This window comes from Leptopilina boulardi, unplaced genomic scaffold, assembly GCF_019393585.1.
Source record: "Leptopilina boulardi isolate dan_hultmark-lab unplaced genomic scaffold, ZJU_Lbou_2.1 LbouV2_367, whole genome shotgun sequence".
Taxonomy (NCBI): domain Eukaryota; kingdom Metazoa; phylum Arthropoda; class Insecta; order Hymenoptera; family Figitidae; genus Leptopilina; species Leptopilina boulardi.
Window position 1 is genome coordinate 1,633,435 of NW_026137937.1, and position 26,283 is coordinate 1,659,717.

A 26,283-nucleotide genomic window follows, 5' to 3' on the forward strand; every position below is an offset into this window, starting at 1 on the left:
AAAGGGGGGAGGGTCAATCTTCTTGAAGAAGCTTCTCAACATACTCACGTATCTCAGGAGCGACAATTAAGTTTATAGTGCGTGCTAAGTGGAAACCATCGCTCTCATATAGTATATATATATATATTTCACTATATATGCGAGTGAGTACAGGAACGATGAATCCCCACGGCGAATAACCGTGTGATAAAATGATCATGAGAGTTTCTCCACGAACTGAAACAGTAGCTTCTAATCATATCGATTAGTGGTGATCATTACGTGGCACATCGTTAGTCCAATACTTCGCGATCGTAAATTCTAGTGATCTTCAGCTTTTTCGCTTTTCGTCGCTCACGAAAAGAACATGCGTTTTATATGTATAGCTATATAATATATATTATAGTTATATATATATATATATATATATATACAAGCTATTCCTTGACAGTATATCTTTAAATTGCTACATTTCCGCTTTTTGTCTCTTTGCAACTTTTCATTCGACTAGTTTTATCTCGTTGATGGAACTTCATTCTTGGTCCTATTTGATGATTTCTTGGAGTCTCAACTTCAGGTTGCATTTTATTCTTTTATTATGGTATTAGATATATATTATACTTCCCTTTCTTGAACTCCTATTGAATCATCTGGTCTTTATAATTATTTAATAACTGACCGCTTCTTTCATGAAAGGTAATTTTCTTCAAAGTGATGTGCATTTGCTATATTATTCTTTTTACTGGAAACTGTTGATTTATTTCAATTTTCAGTGCAAAGAATAATTTCTCTGTATTGGAATTTTTTATTATTGTCTTTAGGGATACGCGTGAATTTCCCATAAAAATCATTAAATAAATTTTTCATTTTTAAAGAATTTTATTAGATCTGATATAGGTACAATTTATTTTATAGATATATAAATTTTCATTTTACAAATTAACATTTGACGCAGAATTTCTTATTAAACGAATTTTTTAGTTATCAGATTTTTTATAGGTATCCGAATTTTTGTTTGACAAAATTTTCATTTTACAGAATTCAACTTATATTTTATCTTTATCCAACTTTTTATTTTAAAAAATTCTGATTAAACTATTATAATTATACAAAATTATCATTTAAAAGAATTTTAAGTGATTCGAATGTTAAAATATCAGAATTTCTAATTCACCGAATCAGTCATTTATTCGAATATTTATTTTGCGCGAAATGTGTTTTGATAGAATCCTTAAAACGCTGAATTTCCGCATTTATCCGACAATCAACACAAAGAATTCGGCGCGAATTTTAAAATTATTATTATTATATTATTATTATAATCTTTCTGTCAATTCATTGTTGGACATTTGCAATTTTGGATAAATGGAAATTCGGCTTCTTAAGAATTATATCAAATAAAAATTTGGACAAATAAAGATTAGTTGAATTGAAAATATTGGCATTTAAAAATTCCAATTATTTAACATTCTGTTGAATGAGAATTCTATTAAATTAATATCCGGTTGAATTAAAATTTTTTAATTCAAAAGTGTATAAGAAGAAATTCTGTAAAATAAAAATTCGGTACCTAAAAATTTTGTTATTCAAAAAATTCGTTTACAAAGAAATTCTGGCGTCAAATGTTATAATTCAAAAAATGAAAACTCATCTATAAAAAATAATTATATCTAATAAAATATTCTTTAAAATGAATATTTTATGTATTTATTGATATGTATATCGATTAAAATTGAAAACTATTGTAAGTAATGTCTGTGATGATGATGACGACCCTTGAATATTTTGAAAATTCACAGCCACGACCCTCTCATGATCGTTATAGTAATAATTGTTTGGTACAATGCAGGGAGGATACATATTATTCGGGTTGAGCTGAGCAAATACTGCGTGGGAGATAACAACCGCAGCGCGAGCCCCAAATTAACCCTTTATTAATTCGACAAGGGTTCTCTTCTAAAATAATCATATATAAATTATCATCCATTGCTTTTGTACACAACAAACGACAATCTCAAAAATAATCTCATTAACGTTCCCTTTTATTCAATACCATGCTTCTACAATTATATACATATATATATATATATATATATATATATATATACTAATATTCCCAGAAAAAGACAAAAAAATTATTTTATTTTTATAAAAAAAAGCAATAAGAAAAAAATTATCTTTCGAGATAAATTGTCTTTTAAAATTTTATTTTAAGCGCAATTTTAACACTGAAAAAAAATTATTTGATTCAAATAATTATAAATTATATATATAAATTATATGAAACTGGGTGTTTAAAGGTTTTTGAGGTCGCTGATTTCGAATCTGGTGTCAGATTTTGAAAATTCAAAATGGCGGATCCAATATGAAGGACAAATTTTTTAGAAATTTTTTTAAAAATTGTTGGATTTTTATGGAATTGTTTACTTGGGGGTTTTAGGGGCCGCTAATTACGAATCTGAAGTTAGATTTTCAAAATTCATAATGGCGGATCCAATATGGCGGACGAAAAAATGAAAATCATTCGGATCGACTTTAAAATTGTTTTACTCGGGGGTTTTTGGGGTCGCTGATTGAGAATCTGAAGTCAGTTTTTCAAAATTCAAAATGTCGGATCTAATATGGAGGACGAATTTTTAAAAAATTGTTGGATTTTTATGAAACTTGAAATAAACGTATAAGAAGTATAAGAATATAAGCGACCGTCATGTTGAATTATAAAAATCTGACTTTAAATTCTCAATCACCGACCCCAAAAACCCCTAGTAACAATTTTCAAGTCGATCCGAATGTTTCTCATTTTTTCGTCCGCCATATTGGATCCACCATTATGAATTTTGAAAATCTAACATCAGATTCGAAATCAGCGACCTCAAAAACCTCTAAACACCCAGTTTCATATAAATCTATAAATTTAAAAAAAAATCGTATACCACCAAAAATGTGAAATGTTTTTTGAGGTTAGGAAGAAACGTACACGTGCAGGAGCAAAACGGACTGCAGATTCGTGCGTTCAGCGGCCCGAAATACATGGGGATAGGATACTTTGTTCTCCCAACCTGGGCTTTTTTTTTTGTGGGTTTGGTATTTGTGTCAATTAATTGGTATTTGTTTGAAATACAGGAATTATTGGTCCAAATTATAGTTTATTTAATTCAAATAAAAATTATTTGCTTCAAGTAAATATTTATTTGATAATAATGAAGTACCACAAAATGTTTTTTTTTTTGCTCTTTTTAGCAGAGAAATGCCTAAATAATAAGAAGAAAAGAAATTAATTTAAGTAAGAGAACTCTTGGTTTTCGAAAAATAATTTCTCCTTTTGAAGATAACTTTCCTGAAGTCCTTTAGATAAAATTAGATAACAGAAATAAAGTTTCAAGAAATATTCATATCTACTTCTCGTGACGCTTATATTTAAAAGTGTTTAAGGACCATAACGTAAAGGGGCACCTAATAGAAGCTCAAACTCATTGGATTCTTCGTGCCTGAAGGAATATGCATAGCAGTCGAAAACGCATCCATATGAGAAGGCCAGAAAGATAGAAAGGTGAACACACCGTGAGAAGGCCTATACTCTAAAAGTAGAAAAAAAGATTGACGAAAAGAATGATAAGTGGTAAAGATATTTCTACAGCAGCGAAAAAAAGAAGGACCTCTATATACGCGATCAAAACGTGCAGAGAGAGTGAGAGTGATAGTGTGTGCCGGGAGGAGATGAGCACGGCAAGGAATCACTGATTGCCATCGCTTTGCCGCGCAGCCAAGGTGGCTAAATGATATTCTTCAAGTGCAGAAAAAAAGACGAGAGGATTTTTGTTAGACGCAAATAAATATCGTCTGCTAAACTGGCATTTAAGAGACACGTTCCCACACAACGTCAAGTAGCTCACTTCTGTCCTCGTTTATAAACCTATACACCTTCCTTGGATTTAATGCTAATTTTCCCTCTCTTAGACTGAATTAGAGAAATTGCAATTTTATTCCTACTACATATACCATTCATTCACATCTTTTTTTTCATTATGTTTAAAATTTTGTTAAACAATAAGTTTGCTGTGGCACCAAACTTTTTGTTGCCACAGCAAATTTTATTTACCCGCCACAGAAAAAATGCAAAAAACTAAAAAAAATTAATACACACTGTAAATATTACTTCTTTATCACACTAAAATTCACTTATTTAAAATGTTAATTGTATTAAAATTTCAATTGATTTAAAAAATTTAATTTTTTTCTAAGCAGATTAATTAATTAATCAAAAACATTAAATTGTTTTTACTGGCAATGTTTTTTTTAATCATATTTATTACCCGTTAAAAATTAGTTAAATAATTGATTTTTAAAAAATTAAATTTTTTCTAAAGCTGAAATTTTAATATCATAATTGAATTTTATTGTTAATAAATTAACAGAGTGAATGAATGCATTAAAAAAAATTGTATTTAAAATAAGCAGTGATAAACGACTAAAAGACTAAAAATTATTATAATAATAAATATTTAAACTGATTTTAAAAAATTCGAGTTATTATTGTTAATTATTTGATTAGTTTGAAAAATAATTATTAGTTTCAAAATATTGATATTTAAAAAAAATAACTTTTCTTCTACATCGTTGCGATCATATATAATCTATATATCCAATTGGCTTCACCGACGTATTCAATTGACCAATTTAAAAACAGAAAAATAAAAAACTAATAAAAATAGTTTTTTTCTTCTTAAAAAATATTTAAAAATAAATTTTGTTTCAAAAAATGTTTCTTTAAAAAAAAATTTTCAATTGTTAATTTTTATAAAATGTTAATAAACGAATGTGATTAATTAAAAAGTTATTTAATAAAAATTGTTTAATTACATAATTGTGCAATTAGCGCTGATGAGGGCTAAATAGCCGAAACATGTTGTAACAACTTTATGTCAAACAATAAATAAACATCTTAACTGTAAAAGGCCTCTAAACATCATTAACAAATTTATAATAAAAACAGTTTGAAAGAAATCTAACATAATAAAAATTATTGTTGTTTTATTTTATTTTATTATAATAATGTAACATAGATATAGATATATTATATCTTTTTACATGAGGTTATATCTATTCATTTAAACAGAAAGCTCTTAATTTTACTAAACCTTTTACAAAATAAATTATTGTTATTATTCAACTATTATTTAAATAAATAATAATCGTTATTAAATAACTTTTTTTCTCAACAATTTTATAGTCAGAAATGTGTGCGGAATAAAAATTTTTTTTTAAATTTTACATGGGAAATGATGAGCACATTTTTTTATTAATATTTTATAAATAAACAATTTTAAAAATAATTTAAAATAAATATTCTTTTTAAAAAAATATATTTTTTTGAATACAGTTCCAAGACCAGAAAAACATTTTTTATTTTTAAATTGGCCAATTGATGCTCGAGAAATTATTTTTTTATTTACAACTAAAAGTTTCAATTGTTATTAAAAAAAAAAAAATTTTTTTTTTTTATCTAATATTTTTAGAAACTCATATTTTTATCACAGGAGAGAGAAAAAAGATTTAATTTTACAAAATATTAGGTAATCCGTTTGAGAAATTTTAACTCAATGTTATTTAAAAAAAAAAATGAATAAGAATTCAAGATTTAAGAAAAATATCAAGGTTAATTTATGGATTTTTCAATTATAGGCCACCACCTATAAATAAAATAGAAAATCGTATAAGCAAAAATGTAATTTCTTGACGTATTGATGAGTCACGAACGAGTGAATGTCACGCGGCGCGCATATAATACAAACAGAAGGCATAGATTAGAGAGCTATCTAATTACAGGTATGCATAATGAGAAAGATCCGTCTCTCTCTCTGTTTTTCTCTTGTAGTCGAATAAGAGGAATAAACTTTGAGCTGAGAGACCCGATGGTAGCGCTACAGGAGTGGCTTCGCATGTCGGATTCATGGAGATGAGCGGCCGCGGAATGGAAGCAGAGAGAGGGGGTGGTGTGGGGTGGTTAAGAATCGGGCGGGAGGACCGTGGGCCCATCTCGTGAGGTGGCGCGCGCGGCGCGGGGACTCGACAGGGCCCGCTGCTCCTGGACCACCCAAGACGAAATTTACTACAGTTTGTTCGCTCGTTTCTCTGCGCTTCTTGAGAGCCTCTCTTATTCTCAAAGGGTTACCCGGTGCCTCTGTCTTATATCGCAGTAACGAGCGAATCCAACTCACGCTAGGCGCGGAAACTTGGGAAGAGAAGCAGATCAACGCGACCGATATCGCTTTTTGTCAGTAGATCGAGCCTGAAATATTTGCACTAATTCTGTCTCTGGTATCCCGAATATTTTTCGGTTCGAGAAGCCTGATTTAATAGATCGTAAACCAGTGATCCTCCATAGCACTGATTCTGATAAAAGACACGGAGGATCTTGCCGCGCGATGATCATCACTCTTCTTTTTCCAAACGGTCTTTGTTAATTGGATTTCCACTTATTTTATTGAACGAAAAGCGAAAATATGTTTATTAGGTTTTTTTTTTCTTTTTGGCATCTATATGGGACATTCTTTGTGAGATTTTCATTCAAACTTTTTTTGGATTGAAACAATTTTTTTCGAATTCTATATATTGGAAAAAAAAGATGTAGGTGATTTTTTAATTTTTTTATTCGAATTCAGGGTTGCTACGCTTTCTCGAAACCTGTAAAAGTCAGGGAAAAAGTATAAAATACGTGGAAAAAAATTAAATAAAAAAAACGACACGTATATGTCTTTTTTCCCCATATAGAATTCGAAAAGAATTGTTTTAATCAAAAAAAAATTTTTGAATGAAATTAAGTAAAAATTTTTTTAATAAAGATTTTTCTTGATACTGCACGAAAAGAAAATAAATATCAAATTTTATAAAAGCATTTTCAAATTTTGTAAAAGTATTTTCAAGTCATGGAAAATATTGTAAGAAAGCGAAATTTTCATATATGAAATACTAATCTTTAATAAACTTTTATGAAATTTACTATAGTTATAATAAAATTTGGTAGAATGTATTTGATTCATTATTAAATGATAGTATATTTTATTATATCTACAGTAAATTTCATAAAAGTTTATTAAAGATTAGTATTTCTTATATGGAAGTTTCGCTTTTCATACTATTTTCCACGACTTGAAAATACTTTTACAAAATTTGATATTTATTTTCTTTCCGTGTGTAGAAATATTCCCTCAATATATTAGCAAAAAATATTTCTTTGATGAGAAACAATTTTCTTTAGTGCCAAAGGAATTTTTTACTTTACTAAATTGAAAAAGCAATTTAAAAAAATAATTTTGTATCTATGTGTAAGAAATTTTTATATAATAATAAAATATAAGAGATTTTTTATTCGTACTTTAAGAAAAAATTATCAAAAAATATTTTTTTGATATATGTATAACAGAAATTTAAAAATCCACTTTAGATCTGACAGTAAATTACGTCGATGCAAAGTTCACGTTTATATAATCAATAATTTAGAAAAAAATAACTTTCTGTGCAAATTTTTAAAATAATTTGGTTTAAATAAAATTGTTGAGAACGTTTCATGATCGTAACTATTTTTGGAAAAAAAATTTGTAGGCAAAAAATTAATTATTTTCCTAATGAAAAATTTTTTTTCAATCTTAAATTATAAACGTTGTGAAATGAGCATATATGGACATTATAAAATATAATTTTGTAAATTGTAATTTCACAATTTTAACCTTTAAGTTAATGCTTAATTTCAATAATATTGATGTATTATATATAAAAAATAAGGAACAATTTACATTAGTAATGTCGATATAAAAAAGGAACTCACCTATCGTTGATATTCGCGACGAAATATGATGCTGTATTCGGGAAGTTTTTAGCTCGTCAACTTTTCTTTTTACCCTTTTATTTGTCCTTCAATCTAAAAAAAATAAAAAAATATAATTTACAACACCATTTTGTTGTGATTTTACAATATTTTTAATTATATAATACTTTAAAAAATTCGTCCACTTTTGCAGTATAATTAAAGTGTAAACATTTTTATAACCTCAAAATTTCTATATGTTAATTCGCTCACGGCACAAAAATTTAACGTCGATCACTATTCCAAAGGAAATGCATTTTATATATATTTGCTGTCCACAAAATCGAGAAAAATTGATATTAGAATTAGAGTAAGAAATTAATTTCGTTTTCAAAATAAATTGCATTGTATAGTCGCTTGACATGATACACGCACATGGCCGACTTTTAATATACGTACACATTCACATTTGCGACTTTCATTTTTTCTACTATAAAAACACAATAATGTTAATTATTAAAATTTGATAACTTTGATGATTATTCGATGACAGCATATCAGCTTCTCAGTTTGATATTTGTTTTTGGAATCTCTTATAATCAACTCAATTCAGGTTATTCAATCTTGTCCTCAATAAGTCGTTTGAAAAAAACTGAATATTTTGTTTTTTAATTGATAAATTTCTAATAAAAACTATCTCCAAATATTATTACTGTTGCACATATATGTATAAATCACACATCAATAATTAATTATCTGACTACGTAAATTGAAACTGTTTTAATAAAAATGATAAAAGTGAATCAAACTCCACATCAGACCAGTGACGTCACTATATGCATATATAGAACATATAGACCATTTTTCACTAACCAAAAAAATTCTAAGGGTGCTATTGCAAGGATTTTTTTATTGCAAAGTAACAAAGTTACGTGATTGGTGGAATATATTACTAGACAAATATTCATGTTGGAATAGACCAATCAATACAATTCATTAAGTTATAATATTAAATCATATGTGGGGCGACCGGAATGGCGGAATGTGACTTTTGCATCAAGGAACAAGAGCATGGTATATTCCACATTAAATGGCGCATGTAATTGTAGAATGTACCATTAAAGCATTAATGTGACAAAAAGACTTTACATATGTCGAAAAAGGTTTTTTTTTTAGTTAATATCAGTACAAGTGCGCGCGTAATTATTGCAACAATCAAAAAGTTTAATAAAACAAGTGATTATAAATGAACAGATATAATAATAATCAGTAAAAATTTCTCAACAGTGCCAAGTGTCTTTCGTATTTTAATAACGTAAGTTGATTCGAAAATTTTTTAAATCGCTAAAAAATAATTTATAGATTTTTTCATGAATTTTGAGGTTAAGTGAAACTCGATAGACCTTTTGCAAAATTTTAATTCTCTTAGGCGTTCTAATTGGATTTTTAAAAGTCTTACTTCAATTATTAGGAGAATATAATGAAAAGTATACGACAATTGAGCGTGTTTAATATACAATAATTGGATGAGCGATTGAGCGCTCGAACGCACTCTCTGATGGTAGTCGGGTATCAGTGGGAGAACCACTGCCGCTCACTGATACCCGACTACCATCAAAGCGTGTGAGTCCGATTATTGCATTGACGCTCTCAATTTTCTTGTTGCTCCATAGATGCAGCATAAGTTTATATATACAAAAGTGATTGTGAATGACCTGAACCTCAAAATTCAATAGATAAATATATTCAGAGCTTTTTTCTTCAACTATATTAATAAAAGTATTAAAATAAACGACGTGGAAAACAGTGAACTTGAAATATTTTTGCTCGCGCGTCATACAGAATTTTGAGGTTACGCCGCCATTTTATACTAAAACTTTTTTTCAGAGATTTTTTTCATTGTTGGTGATATATTCCTGAATCAGAAATGATCTCCTAGGATCAATTTGGAAATTGATAACAAAGTGGATGCAGAATTCTGTAAGTTTGTGAATTATTTACTGGATAATATATACTTTTATTTGTTTTTTTAATTGGAAAAAAATTAAGTGTAATTTTTTTAAGTCCTTTAGCTATTACGATAATATATTAACCTTAAAATTGTAGACAAAATATTTTCAATTTTTAATATGAAGGAATTAATTTTATTTTATAAATAATAATAAAAATTATGATTTTATAAGAAAATAAATAACTGACAGTTCGTTTCACAAGGATGAGAAAATATGATATTTAATAAACATAAAAAAATAATTTTTAATCGCGTATATAATTTCAAGAATTTCTCTTTTTGTATATATAAAACTGTTATTTAAAGTTCAGGCTAAATCAAACATCAGGGTTAATAATTTAATTTTTTTTTAAATTTTGTAACAATTATTTTTTCCAAAAGCTAACGTGCATTTTTATTTACAGATTTGTAATTTTTTTACATCTATTCAAAGAAAAATTTTTAATACTTTTTTTATAAAAAAAAATTTCGAACAGAGAATAAAAATTTTACTCACGTTATTGTATTTATATATATATATGCACTAAAAAAATTGACTATTATCAAATCAATATTTATTTGAGACAAATAATTTGTATTTGAATAAATGAAACTGTATTTGAAATAATAATTTTTGTATTTGAAACATATTATAATTTAATTAACTTAAATAATAATTATTTAATACAAATAAATATTTATTTGAGACAAATAATTTGTATTTGAATAAATTAAACTATGCATTTGAAATAATAATTTTTGTATTTGAAACATATTATAATTTAATTAACTTAAATAATAATTATTTAATACAAATAAATATTTATTTGAGACAAATAATTTGTATTTGAATAAATTAAACTGCATTTGAAATAATAATTTTTGTATTTGAAACAATTTTTGAACTAATAATTTTTTTATTTGAAACAATGCGAATCTGAAGTACGCAACGTTTATGATAAACGATTTTTAAAGAAATAATTTTTTAAAATGGAAAATTATATAATTTTTTGCCTAAAAAGTATTTCTTGTAGTTTTCATTAATCAGCAAATTAAAAAAAAATATTTTTTAGACAAAAGATTATAAAATTTTTCATTTTAAAAAATTATTTCTTTAAAAATCGTTTATCATAAACGTTGCGTACTTCAGTTTCGTTGAAACAATTATAATTTAATTGGCTTAAATAAAAATTATTTAATACAAATAATTATTTATTTGATACAATAGTAAAGTAACTGTTTATTTTAATCAAATAAATTTTTTTTCAGTGCGTATATGAATTCTATTTAGAATTCAAATTTTTTTGAACGTACTTTGGAAAAATAAAATTAAAGCAAATCAATTTTTAATAAAAAATTCAAATTTGGTACAATTATTATTTATTAATTAACAGAGTATTTATAATAAATGAGGCAATAAATTTAATAAATAGATAAATTATAAATTCATATTAAATAATAATTGTTTTAGACAATAAAATTTATACTATAATTTTGTAATACATTTTTTTAGTTCATGCGCCGAGATATAACTTATGAAGGAAAGCGATTTCTGTGCATATTTGACGTATTTTTCAAAATAATGTCCTATTTGAAAAAAAAAAAAAAAAAAATAAGATGAGGAAATCTTCGAGAGTTGTCCCCGAAGTTATCAATTTTAGCCCATGGGAATTCGTAATTGGTGAGTCATTTTATTTAATCTCTTTTCTGTTTATTAATAGAATTTTATTAAAAAACTATATATATATATATTTAATGCTGATTAATATTTTTTTGAATTCGTTAATACCGGGTTTTTTATTAGTATACGTGCGGATTTAGGCGCAAATCTTGCAGACTAAATTCGTGTTCTTCGCACGACGAAGAGACGTCGAGATATGCGCGAGTATGTTTAATTAATTGACAGAAGAATATTCTCAAGGGTTGGTCGATGGCGAGAGCAAGATAGAGAGAAAGCAAGAGAGAGAAAATGAATTAAAAAAACAGTAGAATGAGAGAAAGCAAGAAAGAAGACGCGGAGGCACATAAGAATCAGCAAGTAAATCGAAGCAGAGCATCGAGAATTGACCCTTAGGTTTTGCGGCCGTCTTCAAGTTGGTGCTTGTATGTAATGTGTACCTCTATATATACTTTGGTACCTACCTGCTGGGAGATGTGTACGAAGACCAAGGGCTGCCGAGCGTTGAAATACGATTATGGACGAATCGCGTGATTAATACGTACGAGCTACACGTATATAAACATATACACATCAGTCGCAGTATGTACACATACATATATATATATGGTTTACGCAGAAGAATATCGCAGCCTTTCGACTTGAACCAGCTTACATGGCTGCATTCGTGAGAGAGAGATATTTCATTCGGTGTCTCCTCCACCTCCCCATATCCTCAAGACTCGCTTATCTCGTCGTCGAGGGTTGTCAGCCTTGAAGAGCTCTCGGTAGCCTCCTATGATGGTCAATCACACGTATATATATATATATATATATACAGATTCCGTGCATCTTCACTCCACTACTGTAACACTTTTTCAGAAATTGTTCAATTCAAAATTATTTGCCTCATTCTTTTTACAGTTTTGCAATTCGTTTACTTTTTTTCTGAATTTCTTTTACTACCTGGTATAAACTGAAAAAAAAATTTATTTGATTCAAATAATCAATTGGCTATTATCAAATAAATATATTTATTTGGACCAAATAATTTTTATTTGAATTAATAAAATCTGTATTTAAAATAAATATATTTTAATTGACTTAAATAATAATTATTTGATATAAATAAATATTTATTTGATAATAGTCGCAAGTAACCATCAAATAAAATTTTTTTCCAGTAATACCATATATGTTCATATTCCTTTCGTTTTCTGTTTTTTCTTCTCTTGATTATATGAGGCATTTATCATATGAGAATACGGGGTCATGTCTCGGATTTTTCTCAAAATTCGGTAAATTGTAGTAATAGTGGTGCTAAATAAGTGTACAAATTTTGAATTTGAAATTTTCTAATATTTTTCGAGATATTTACAATAACAAATTTGAGCAATATTTTTTTGCTTTACTTATAACTTTTTTCCTATTAAAAATAGAAAAAAATGTTGTAAATGTTTTTTATGCGGAAGATCTTAAACTTTTAGAAAAAAATTATTTTTTTAAAAAAATATTAATTTTTAAACAATTTGTTTAAAAAATAAAATTTGTTTATAACTTTTAACCATGTTCTTCCTCATTTAGAAACGCGAAAAAAATCAGGAATATTGTTTAAGTCATAATAAATCGATGGTTAAATTTTTGAGATGGCATTGTTTTTTGTTTTCGAGATATTAATTAATTAACTAACAAAAATTAATAAAAATATTAAATATTTTACGAAAAAATAAAATTAGAGTAATTTTAAAAACACCATTAGAATACTTATCATAATCCGCATCCAACGAGCCCTATATGAACTATTTCTAATAAACGGGTGTTAAATTCATAATTAATAATAAAAATTATTTAAATAATTAATAACATTTGAAGAAATGAAGATAAATCGTCAATTATAAATAAATAAATAAATTTTATTTTTATTTGGAAGACCATATAATTCTGTGTCAAAAAAAGAATATTAAGTATTACCAAGAATCAAAAATTAATTATAAAATGTTATTTAGAAAAAGACTGAAAAATACCATGCCGAGTAGGTAGGCAGCCCCTTCCAACTTGTGTCGTAGTGAAACCTCAATTTTCAATAATCATTTGTTAATAATTTAGATTTGTTAAAAATGTTATTTACACTGTTTTTATTTATTACAGAATTAGATGATCTTCCAAATAAAAAAAGAATTGACGATTTATCTTCATTTTTTCAAATATTATTAATTATTTAAATAATTTTTATTATTAATTATTAATTTAACACCCGTTTAATAGAAATAGTTCATATAGGGCTCGTTGGATGCGGATTTTGATAAACATTCTAATGGTGTTTTTAAAATTACTCTAATTTTATTTTTTCGTAAAATATTTCATTTTTTATTAACTTTTGTTAGTTAAATAATTAATATCTCGAAAACAAAAAATAATGCCATCTCAAAAATTTAACCATCAATTTATTATGACTTAAACAATATTCATGATTTTTTTTCGCGCTTCTAAATGAGGGAAAACATGTTTAAAAATTATAAACAAATTGTTTAAAAATAAATATTTTTTTTTAAAATAAATTTTTTTCTAAAAGTTTAAGATCTTCCGCGTAAAAAACATTTACAACATTTTTCTCTATTTTTAATAGGAAAAAAGTTATAAGTAATGCAAAAAAATATTGCTCAAATTTGTTATTGTAAATATCTCGAAAAATATTAAAAATTTCAAATTCAAAATTTGTACACTTATTTAGCACCACTATCACTACAATTTACCGAATTTTGAAAAAATCTGAAACATCACTCCGTATTCTCATATGAAATGCCTCTTATATCATAATATTTTTGTTTAAAACGTTTTCTTTGGAATTTCTTCTATATTTCATATCATTATTTTCTTTTCAATGTTTTTCTTCTTCAAATAATAATAATAAGAAATAATCTTTAATTTAAAAAGAAATTATTTAAAAAAATAAAATTTTCTTGGAACAAACAGAAGGGCTAATTACATAAAGAGAGGATGATTTTTCACTGAATAAAATCATCATTTAGAAATGTTAATTATATTGAAAAAAATACACAGGTAAAAGAACAATTTTCACCTATAATGGAAAAAGAAGTTTATTTCAACAAAAATAAAAAAAAGACCGAGAGAAAAAAAATTAACGATCCGCAAAGAATAGAAATATCAATTATCCTTTTGAATGCTTAAAAAGAAGAATGACGAACGCAAGGACAAAAAAAACCCCCCGAATGGTTTCATCGTTTGGAAGAAGAGAAAAATGACACACAAAGTTTGCTTTGTTTTTACAATATCCCAAATATCAATCTGTTTTTCTGTCAGAAACTTAATTACAATGATGACTTCAGGAAATAAGAGGGAATGTTCGAAGGATTTCTTGATTATTCGTATCGTGGGTCGCCGTGCAGGCTGGCGATGATCGACCCTCCATCCACATGTACACGCATATATGTATGTATGCGTTCCCTTTCTCTTCTGTTCTCTCTCTCTCAAACTTCTTCTTTTTCTTCTTCTTCTCCTCTGGTCCCTCGTATCCTATATCCACCTTTCGCAATCCGTAGGGTTGAGAATGTGGAGATTGTATGCAATGGAAGGATGAGGATAATGATGATGAAAATAAGAAGAAAAAGAATGTTTAAAAAGGGAGGGAAGCTGTCCCGTAAAAGATCTAAGGCCCAACCTCGGTTCTCTCGTTTCGGGGGAGGGGGACTAGATCGACTCGGCTCTGCTTCAAAGCGCCGCCCATTTTTTTATTCCAACCGAGAAGACTTCTGGACCCTTCCGTCCAAAACCCGACCAGTCGAACTTCTCTTGATTCTCAATCGACAAAAGGATTATTAGCTTTTCTGTTCGCCAACAAAAATCTCAAAGAACGTAATAACATCATCTCCATGAACTTCTTTATTTAAAAACTTTCTACCGCTGCATTCTTCGCCTGAAAGACATCGTTTATCCCTTCAATAAACTGATTCTTGATTTATTAATTTTTATTTGATATAATGATAAATATTATTATTATTAATATTATTATTATTATTATTACTTTTATTATCTTTATTGTTACCATTTTTTGTTATTGGAATATTTTTAAATATTTGAAGTTTTATTTTCTTTGAACATAAAATATGTATTTTCTAAAAGCTTTTTAAAGTAATTTTAATAAACAGTTAAATTTTTTTTAATAATTCATTTCGTCTGCTCTTAAATATATATTGAAATATTTTTTAAAAATATCTTACATTTTTATATGATGGAAAAAATTTCTTATCATAGTTACACTGAAAAAAAATTTATTGAATTCAAATAATTGCAGAGCTACTTGCACTGTTAATTTGAAAGTATCAAATTGCAATGAATTGATACTAATATTTGGATCAAATAATAATAATAAATAAATAATTTGATCAAAATATTTGGCATCCATTTGATCCAATTCGGTATTATAAATTGGTACCTTCAAGAAAACATTGTGAATTATCAAATAAATATATATTTATTAGAAGCAAATCATTTTTATTTGAATTAAATAAATTGTATTTGAACCATTAATTTCTTTATTTGAAACAAGTACCATTTAATTGTCTCAAATAATAATTTTTTAATACAAATAAAAATTTATTTGATACAATATAGTTAAGTAACCGATTATTTGAATCAATTAAATTTTTTTTCATTGTATCTTTAAGTACTTAAATGTATATTTAAAAAAATATTTTATAGAACATTTTTAAATATTTTGAAATATTATTATATAATACATATTACATTTCTTAAAGTATTTTCTGTAGAATTTTGTACTCTCTAAATTTAAATTATAGTGAAAATTTGTTGAATAATTCAAATAAGTACAAATTTTCACTAATTTTTAGTAAAATATTACTATTTGATTTAGTAGCACATATTTTTTTCACTAAAGTTGTAGTAAAAAATGAATAAAAATTTGTAGGAATTTTCACTAATTCAAATTTATAGAGTATTTTAATTAAACAATAATAATAATAATTAATATAATCAATTCTATAATAATATAGTTTTTAAAACTCTTTTAATAAATATATTTAAAGTATATCCGTATAACAATTTGAATTTTTCAATCGCTTCAATTTGGATACAATTGCGAATTCGATGTATTATCGTCTCGATAAAATTCTATGGTTATTAATAAGCTTATATAAAAATACATCATTATTTATTATTTGATTGTTTCATTTATTTTGTCTTAAAAAAAAATTTCCTCATGGAATTATTAATTAATTATCGTATTTTTTTAAAAATCGTCAGCAGTGGTTATATATATATATTTCTCGAGAGGCGACTTTTTGCATAAATATTCATAAACTAAGAAAATAATGTCTCTCTCACCAATTTTCAGGATCTCATCCTTAATTCATATGTACTTGTAAATAATATAATTCTCAAAAAAAAATTTAAAAGTTAATGTGGCAGGTCAGCAGCCATATCTTCTTGAGTATATGTATATATATATGTATAATCTATACATATATAGGCAAGATAATTATTTTCCATTGTGTTATATATTTCGTGGGACCTAATACAAGACGCCATGTGGAGAAGGTTGGGCCATATAGTCTTTCGACCTCAGCTCTTAAATTAGAAGGGGAAAAATGGTGCTCCTCTTCTTGTTTTGATGTCTGAAAAAACTTTACTTATGTATTATACATATATGTATAGTGTTTTTTGTATATGTGTGAGGGAAGTTTGTCTTTCTCTCTCTCTCTCTTTTTTTCCTCTCTTTCTTTCTCTCTCAGTATAACCACCAGTGTCGAAGTGTCGGTGGTTAGTTCGGGCAGGGCGATGAGTCCATAAAACCATGGCTAGAGCGAAGCAGACAGAAAAAAGATGGAGAAAACACAATTTACTGGCTTCTGAGTAAAAGAGAATAAACGTGAAAGAGCGAGATAGAAGGATGCATTTAAAGCATCTGTTGATCGCCATAAGGCCAAGGCAGACAACGCCCGGTTCCCCTCTTTTGCTCTTTTTTCAATGGTGGATATATGTTATTGAATCAATTTTCTGCCTTAGAAACAAATTCATTTTCAAATAAGAAACATATTATATATATATATATATATATTCGTTAATTACTTTTTTGAGGAATTGAAAATTCTCTACACAAAAATAAATATATATATATTATATATATATCGTTTTATAAGCAATATAAGCGAAAGAAGAAGTAGTTTATATATACTTTCTATATTGGAATTAGTACTCTCTAAATTTGAATTAGTGAAAATTTCTACTAATTTTTAGTAATTTTTCACTAAAAGTTTGAAAAAAAGCCAACTAAAATTTTTCTTTAATATATATTAATGTTTAGTTGAGTATGACAAATTCTTTTGTTCAATCTATACCAAATTTACTATCTGCGTTAGTTCAAGAAAATAATTTGATTGAACAAAAAATTTGTTTTTAAACCAACGTAAATTTTTTGTTATTTCAATTAAATTATTTTGTTCTTTTGCTCGCGCTTGTAATGTTATTTACTTTTAATTTAATTTTGTTCAATTTAATTTTATTGTTTACACTAAGAAAAACGATATTTTTAGTTCATCTAATTTTTACGATGAGGCTTTTTTAAAAACGGAAATCAAGTTTTGAAAGACCACTTTGGCACTACCCAAGCAAAAATTTACAACCGGCGCAGTGTTGCGCCAGTACTGGCAACTACTGGCAAAGTACTGATCGCCAATATTGAACCAATACTGGCATATGTTTGGGATGATACCGTTTATTAGTACTGGTCATTAGTAATGGCTTAGTATTGACGTTCAGTACTGGTTCAATACTGGAATTTAGCAGTAATTCTGTATTTTGTCAGTACGGGCAAAAATATAGTATAACCAAATAAGCCAGCACTATGGTAGATATTCAAAATTCAGTGTTCTTTTTGCTTTTTACATTAATTGAGCATCTGGATCGAAGAACCGCGACTCTTCGCTCGAACTGCACGCGCTCATATCATTAACTATTAATAATAATAAATTATTATAATAACTTTGAAAATGTTATTTTTTTATATTAACATTTTACTCTTTATTTTATTATTCAAATAATTTCTTCAAATATTATAAAATATATATTTATCTGTATTTGTTTAAATTATTGGTTAAAATAGAGTTTATTTGATTCAAATATATTTTTTCAGTGTATGAAAAATAATTTGAGAACTTCAGTAATTATGTATTTCTTTTATTAAAAAGTTTTAATATTAAATTTAAATTTCATAATTCCGTTAAACGAACGCATTGCAGTAATCGAAAAGAAGTATTAAAATAATTTTAAAAAAATATGTATATGTAAATTTAATTTCTAACCAACAAAAATACACAATTTTCACGTCTATGAAGTTGACGTCGACGCTCAACGTCGAAAATTATTTTTCACAGGACCAAAAATAACAAATCATTTTTAAAAAGTTTTGGGTTCACATAATACCTTAAAAAGTATATTTCTTTGGGCATTATATAATTATTTGGACCGAAAATCTTAAAAAAAAAAAATTTAACATTTTTGGTCCCGTGAAAAATAATTTTCGGCGCTGAGCGTCAACGCCAACTTCATGGAGGTCAATTTTCATAATTTTTCTGGATACTGGCATTCGGTATTGAATTAATACTGACCGAGTTCTGATTTACTATTACTGTCTCAATAATACTGGCATGCCGGTATTGTCTTGCAATATTGGCACAGTACAGAATTTAATCCATATCATAGTACTGAACCAATACTGGTAAGCCAACTGTCGGCCAACCATAGTATTGGTGCATGATTGCGCCTGTTGTCAATATCGGCGTTTGACAGAAATTTTTGCTTGGGTATTGGACTTATCTTCATCTTAAGCTCCTCTAAGTGAAAAATTCGCAAAGTTATATAGAGATTCAAAGTTAGAGAAAGTGCCAAAAAAAAATTTTTAATATGCAAGTAAATGTAAAACATTTTCTTGTATATAAATAAATAATTATTGAAAATTTATAGAATCGGTGAACAATGATTTTTTTGTTATAATTATATTATTACAAAAAAATATCAAACATTTTATTTTAATTAATTTACTAATTTTATTTATTATTTATATTATTCTTTTTATATTCCAAATATATTTTTTTACATATTTTCTATTAAATTCATATTGATAGAAAAAAGTATATATAGTATATATATAGCTTAACTTCAGTTATATATATATATATATATAGTTAAATTCAGGTATGTAGTTTCACAATTGTGTGCAGTTTTATATAGAACTTGAATTACATTTAACTTCATAATTGCAAAGTTTCAAAGTTATACATTTACATATATATATAATTGAAGTTACTATAATAACTATGTTGATTGAAGTTTTGAAGCTGCGTGACTAAAATTCTAAAGCTACATATATATATATATATATATATATATATATATATATATGTATAACAAGCAGTTTTTCAATTAATTCTTGGTTAATTTTAGCAATGATTTTTTTTATTATTGAGGCTATTACGTTTAATTAAGTTAAAAAAATATTAAGATTATTATTTTTTTTTTTAATATTATATTCTATAGGTAAGAATAAAATATATTTTTATATTAAAGAATTTCGTTTTTTAGTGGAATATGAAAATTAAAAAGTTACGCAGAAAGTAAATTCTCTTTATATATATATATATTCCTCTGAAAAATGCAACACTATCTCTTTAAAATACGAAAGAATCAACTGGAATGGCTTCATCTAAAAATGTAAATCTTAACTGATGACTATAAGCGAAAAAAAATGTGCCGACTTGCCGGACAACAAACACGGACATATATTTAAATGTCCATAGATTTTAAAAGTTGCCTGTTAAAATTTTTATTCCCGGGACTTATCAGCGGGATACGCGGCAAAATGAAATTTATATGAAGTGATGTATTTGTTTAGAAATTCCTGCGTAATAGGCCCATTAAAAATCCTACTATACGGGGGGGAGGGAATTTATCATAAACATATTTTAATATAGTCAAATGATATATGATTTTTTTCATAAGTTTTAACAATTAATAAAATACTATATCCGATATTACATGTATGTATATATATATATATATATATATATATTTCTTATCAAATTTAGAAAAAAAACGAAAAAATTCAGAGATAATAATACGATTATTGTTATAATAATAGGTACTTATAACAATAATATTAATAAATAAATTATTCAGAGTACAACAGAATATTTTATTTTAAAAAACGACAAATTACACATATTATCTTATACATTTTATGTGAGTCACGTAACTATAGAAGGAAGAATAGCATTTTGTAAATTGAACATGACAGTAATTACTGCAAAGAATTACTTCTGTTTCTACTTCCACTGTATATTACATATTTCTCTTTCTTATTTCCACTATATTACATACACATATACTTGTTCTGTCATACACAATGTGCGATTATTGTATATAATTTTATACAATGTGTATTATAGAGAACGCACATTAATATGTTTTACCCCTTCATTACGCTAGAATACTGCGGATTTATATATATAATATATATGTTCTACTGTAAGAAGAAAATCAGAGGCACTCATCCCTTTCATTTTATCATGCGGTCATATCACTTTACAAGAAATGATCTTACTACGTGATCAGAAACTTTGCTCGAATAGGTCAACTTGATCTTCGTTCGGTCTGACATCCCCATGGGGATGATAGGAATGATTATCAAGATATTCTCGTGGGAAATGAAAACAGGTTTCACAAGATCAAACAGAAATATATATATATAGCGACGCTCTGCAATCTTCGCAGTCGCAAAAGAATTTGAAAGGCCTTGCACATTATCGACATTGAAAAACGATTGTAAATAACATACTTCAAGTCGTGTAATGACCCTTTGTAAAATACACTATTTTACCTCACCTTTTGTAATTCACTTTTGCGTTAGTTCTTTGCGAAAGTTCAGGTCAATTTTCTATGGAATCCGTATAGGTTAAATGCGCGCTCTAATCGTTCGTCGTTTCTTCATAATCTGGACACTTATTGGAATTAAAAATGATAATATTTTGTTATACTATAAATATACCCATTCTATACTATAAGTTAAAAATAAATTTTAACATAAACTATAAAAATCAGCAAAAAAAAGGAAGAGACCCATATTTTAAAAATATTGCGAAGATATACGTTTAAATCCCTTGTCACAGGGATTTGTGGATACCACACGTATATGTGTGGTACACTATATATATATAGTTGGTTATTGGTTAAATGTAAAGCACTCGTTGTATATATGTATGTATATATAGGCATTAGCAATGTCAGATGGTCTGCGAATATACACAAGTACTTGAATGATGAAACGGTGCAACTCTCGGCAATTTGACTTACGACATTTTGAAAGCAAGCCGACCGTTCGTAGGCGTGTGTTGAAACGTTGGGATGTCGGACGGGTTTTGCGTGGGCTCACCATAGCATATTACATCTGGGCCTATGAGAGAAAGAGAGAGAAAGAGAGAGAGAGAGTACTTATGATGGACGAGACAGGTGATTATGCGTGTGGAAACTACCAGGAACACATGCTTCAATTCATACATACCATGAGGTTATAAGCATCATTCTCATACAAGGATTATATTCTGACGACGGGTGCAAGAATATCACCTCGAGCTTTTTCAATTCTCATATCCTTATAATTCGTGATCTTCTCTTTTTTTATTAATCGTTTAGCTCTCATTTGCTTCCATCCCGTATATTGTAATACACATATAAATCGTGATTCTTTTAATCTGCCTGGACACATCTTTTATACGTTGATTATAGTTTCGCATATATACCCATACTTTTTTATAGAAAAATGAAAATTGATGAAAAATAACTTTGCTGATTCATTTTCATTTTACCAATAAGTTAACGATATTAGTTATGTTATGTATTTTATCTTGACTACGCGGAATATCGATACACTGCGTTCATGAAAAAAAGCAGCTACCGAGTTACATGCATTCATGTAAACATTTCATAAATGGTACTTGTGAAAATTTCAAATGGCCGAACAAATATCCGACAGAAAAGTTTTGGCGGGAAAATCGAGATTATTAATCTCTAGAGGGTAGAATAATTCCGTTTGGGGAATATGAGCCTGGCTACACCGAAAGCCAACTAGGAGCATTAAATTTGATGCTCATCAGGCGTATTAAACGAGTACATAGATTATATTCGCGTCTGCGCAGAATGTTTGTGTACATCTGCGACCATGGTTGCGATAGAGATATAGGTTAGAAAAGGCAACCACATGGTCGCCTAAGCCAGCAAACTTTTCTAACCTGTCACTGTCGCAGCCATGGTCCCAGATGTACACAAACATTCTGCGCAGACGCGAATATAATCTACTCGTTTAATACGCCTGAGCATCAAATTTAATCCTCCTGGTTGACTCTAGGTGTAGTCAGGCTCTATATTCACTTTGGTCCGAACAGGGCATGGTGTGACCCCTGTTTCATCCATGTCAGAGGCTGGCTAATTTCTAAACTGATACATTGTGAGAAAGCGCAATAATAAAAATAAAAATTTGAGTCTCAAAGAAATATGAATAGAACAAAAAGACTATTTTATATATGATCTCGAGGTAAATGAATCTTTCAAATCGAACTCGTATACATATATATATTTGAAACTCATATCCTTCGAGGGTAACATAACAACTTTAGGAAGACGTAGGTGAGTTACGTGATCGTCTGACAGCTTGACAGGCAGACGTTAACGATCCACGATTTCCATCGCGCGCGGGATTTCTCGCGCGATGTGCTCAAAGAGAGGTGACAGGTTCTCTCTCTCTTAAAAAGAAGAGCCAAATCGTTCTGTCTCTCATCGTGACGATCATCCTCTCACACGATCAATAACCGCGTGTGCATCACACTCGTCGCGTCCCACGAGATCAATCGATCGATCTTGTGCGTTTATCTCGTAAATTCCACAAACTCTTCTTTGCCGGTATTTGTTGTTTGTCGCGCACACCAATCATCATGCCGTGTATATCAATCCCACGATATCGACAAAATAATAAGCTCTTGTGCAAAAATTGTCGAGTTAGCGCAAAACGTAAAATAATTATATCCCTTTTAGCCATTTTTGGTCGTTTCGTTAATTAATCTCGAGAGTAGACTATACATATATAGCGTTAAAAGTCATTAGTTCTTGTCAACATCGATGTATATATGTATGTACGTATATATCAACGTATGTATAGTTTCAACGAAAGAGGGAGAAGGAAGGAGAGGTTTGAATATAGTGTGGCGGTTATTGCTCACGCAAACGTTTTTTTTAAGATATCGCTAAAAGCGTTTTTTGAATACTTCAACTTCCTTATATTGTTCGCCTTTAAAGAAAACCAAGGAAACATAATCACTTTTTCAAGCAGGATTTTGCTTTTTAATCAATATTGAATTGTGATTAAATGTAACATAATAAGCTTTTAAAATGAAAAAAACAATTTTCATATTCTTCAGTTTTTATTGAACAGACAGAATAGTGTTCTAACTTCATCTTGTTTAATAATGAACTCTAGCGTCGCATATCAGTTAAAAAAGCTGCGTGCGCACCCAAAGAGTGGGGATAAACGCGTCACGATTGGTTCTCGCGCGCTATTTCCCCTTCTACTACGAAAGTTTCAAGGTTATAATCAAAAACACTAACTTTAGTATCTATTACATTTTTTTAATAACTACATACCGCTCTTTATTAATAACATTTGATATATTAATCAGAAAATAATTTTAATGCATGATTATCCCATAAAAATTATTATTTAGAATTTTCATTTTTAAGAATTTTACTAGATATATAGTAAATTATTTCTTAAACAAAATTTTATTTTTCGAATTAGCATTCAACAAAATTTATTTTTAATGGGATTTACTTTTAATAAAATTTTTGTTTAACAGAATTTTTAGGTATACCAAATTTTTATTTGACAGGAATTCTTTATTTACATAACTTTTTATTTAGAAGAATTCTTATTTTTACCGAATTTTTAAGGAGAAATGGTACATGTTAACATAACCTCATAATTAAAAAATTGTTTTTTAACAAACAAAAAACGATGTTGATTAAAATTTTTTTTTAACATTTTAATCTTTTTACTATCAGCTCAGACAAAAAACACAGTTTTTATCTAATTTTAATAAACAAAAGTTTATTTTATTTAGTGAAACCTACTCTACTATAGCTTATATTTTAATATTGTTAAAAGTAAGTTTTCAAAAAATTATTTACTAAATAAAATTTCAATTGTTTATAATTTTTTAACAACTTACTTTCAACAATATAAAAATATAAGCGATTTAAGAGAATGTCTTACTGAATAAAATAAGCTCTTTTTATTACAATTACGATTTCCTTGCTATTTTCTGATTCGTCAATTTTAAAAAACGTGCCAAAATCTTTCTCACACTGAAAAAAAATTCTGGTTAGAATAACCAGAATTCTAGTTAGAATAACCAGAATTCTGGTTAGGGTATATTTAACATTTTGATTCTGGTTAGGTTAACCAGAATTCTGGTTATTTTAACGAGAATTCTAGTTAATTCAACTAGAATTCTGGTTAACATAACTAGAAAGTAATGTTAAATATAACCTTACCAGAATTTTTTTTTCAGTGCACGATTGTTTGTTCGGCCATTTGCAATTTCGGACAAATAAAAATTCGAAGTTTTAAGAAATCTGTATATCAAATAAGAATTTTTTCTTTAAACAAAAATTTTGACAAACGCAGATTCGGTAAATTAGAAATTTTAACATTTAAAAATTCGAATTACTTTGAATTTCGTTGAATGAGAATTTGTATATATACACGGAGAAAAATAGTTAGCTGTTACAGATAAGAATTAGCAATTCCAACTAATTTTAATTGCTATTATATGGAGAGCAACTTTATTAGCTATTTCTGCTAACTAGTGTTAGCTATGTGTTGTTAGCTGTGTCAGCTAAGGCAGTTAGCAATGACAGCTAAGATAGTTAGCAATGACAGATAAAACAGTTAGCAATTGCAGCTATGATAGTTAGCCGTGATAGCTAAATTTGGTTTTCCAAATTCTGCATTTGATTCTCTAAGGAGTTTTGATTCGCCTTATCTAAAAACAATTGTAAAAAAGTGTGTATCGAAAAAAGTTATAATTTCATGAAATTTATTAGATACATTTTTTATATAAAAAATATTTACAAAAGCGAAAAATACGCACCTCTAAATTTGTTCAGATTGTCTAAAAATTCTAGCCGCAATCCTTCCTCAGGAAATAATTTATGTGCACTTTCCTCCGACATGAGACACAGCGTCTTTATTTTCCAAATTCTCTCTTCTAAAAAAACATAAATTACTAAATTTTAATAAAAAGAAACTTGTATTTAAATTTAATATTAAGCAATCCGGCAATCTCAATCCAAATAATTCTAAACCACATAAATTCCAATTTTTTTTTAGGTTAAGTTTGAAAATATTTTATACTCACTGTCGAATCTCTCGACGCAATCCTCCATATCCCATTTTTTAAGAACATCTAATAACTCTTCACTCAGCATTTTAATAATAATAAATAATATTTACCGAAAATATAATTGATTCACTGCACTTTTGCACATTTTTCCCTCAACAAAAGATCATGCTTTGACACCTGCGAATACTGACTGAGACGCATGCGTGACGACGCGATACCGGCCGGCTTACGGGGTTCACAGGCACGGATTTGCGAATTGTTAGCTGCGGTAGCTAAACATTACAGCTAATACTCATTAGTAAATGGAACAAATGTCTACTAACTACCATTGCGAATAATTTGTTGTATCTGCTAAATTATTTATACAATC

General features: G+C 27.6%; 1 protein-coding gene and 1 long non-coding RNA gene across 6 annotated transcripts in view; one reads left to right on the forward strand and one right to left on the reverse strand.

The window, feature by feature from the left end:
• Nucleotides 1-8,592, reverse strand: part of LOC127287022 (uncharacterized) — a 442,987-nt gene extending 434,395 nt beyond the window's left edge. For both annotated transcript variants that reach the window (XM_051313719.1, XM_051313718.1), the window contains exons 1-2: nucleotides 7,972-8,592; nucleotides 7,805-7,897 (exon numbers count right to left, since the gene is read on the reverse strand). The gene's annotated coding sequence lies outside the window, so the exon portion shown is untranslated. The remainder of the gene's footprint in view (nucleotides 1-7,804; nucleotides 7,898-7,971) is intronic.
• A 332-nt stretch (nucleotides 8,593-8,924) lies between these two features.
• The window catches only part of LOC127287024 (uncharacterized), a 113,463-nt gene continuing 96,104 nt past the window's right edge, over nucleotides 8,925-26,283 (forward strand). For all 4 annotated transcript variants that reach the window (XR_007843826.1, XR_007843827.1, XR_007843829.1 and 1 more), the window contains exons 1-3: nucleotides 8,925-9,098; nucleotides 9,671-9,763; nucleotides 11,287-11,454. This is a non-coding gene — a long non-coding RNA (uncharacterized LOC127287024). The remainder of the gene's footprint in view (nucleotides 9,099-9,670; nucleotides 9,764-11,286; nucleotides 11,455-26,283) is intronic.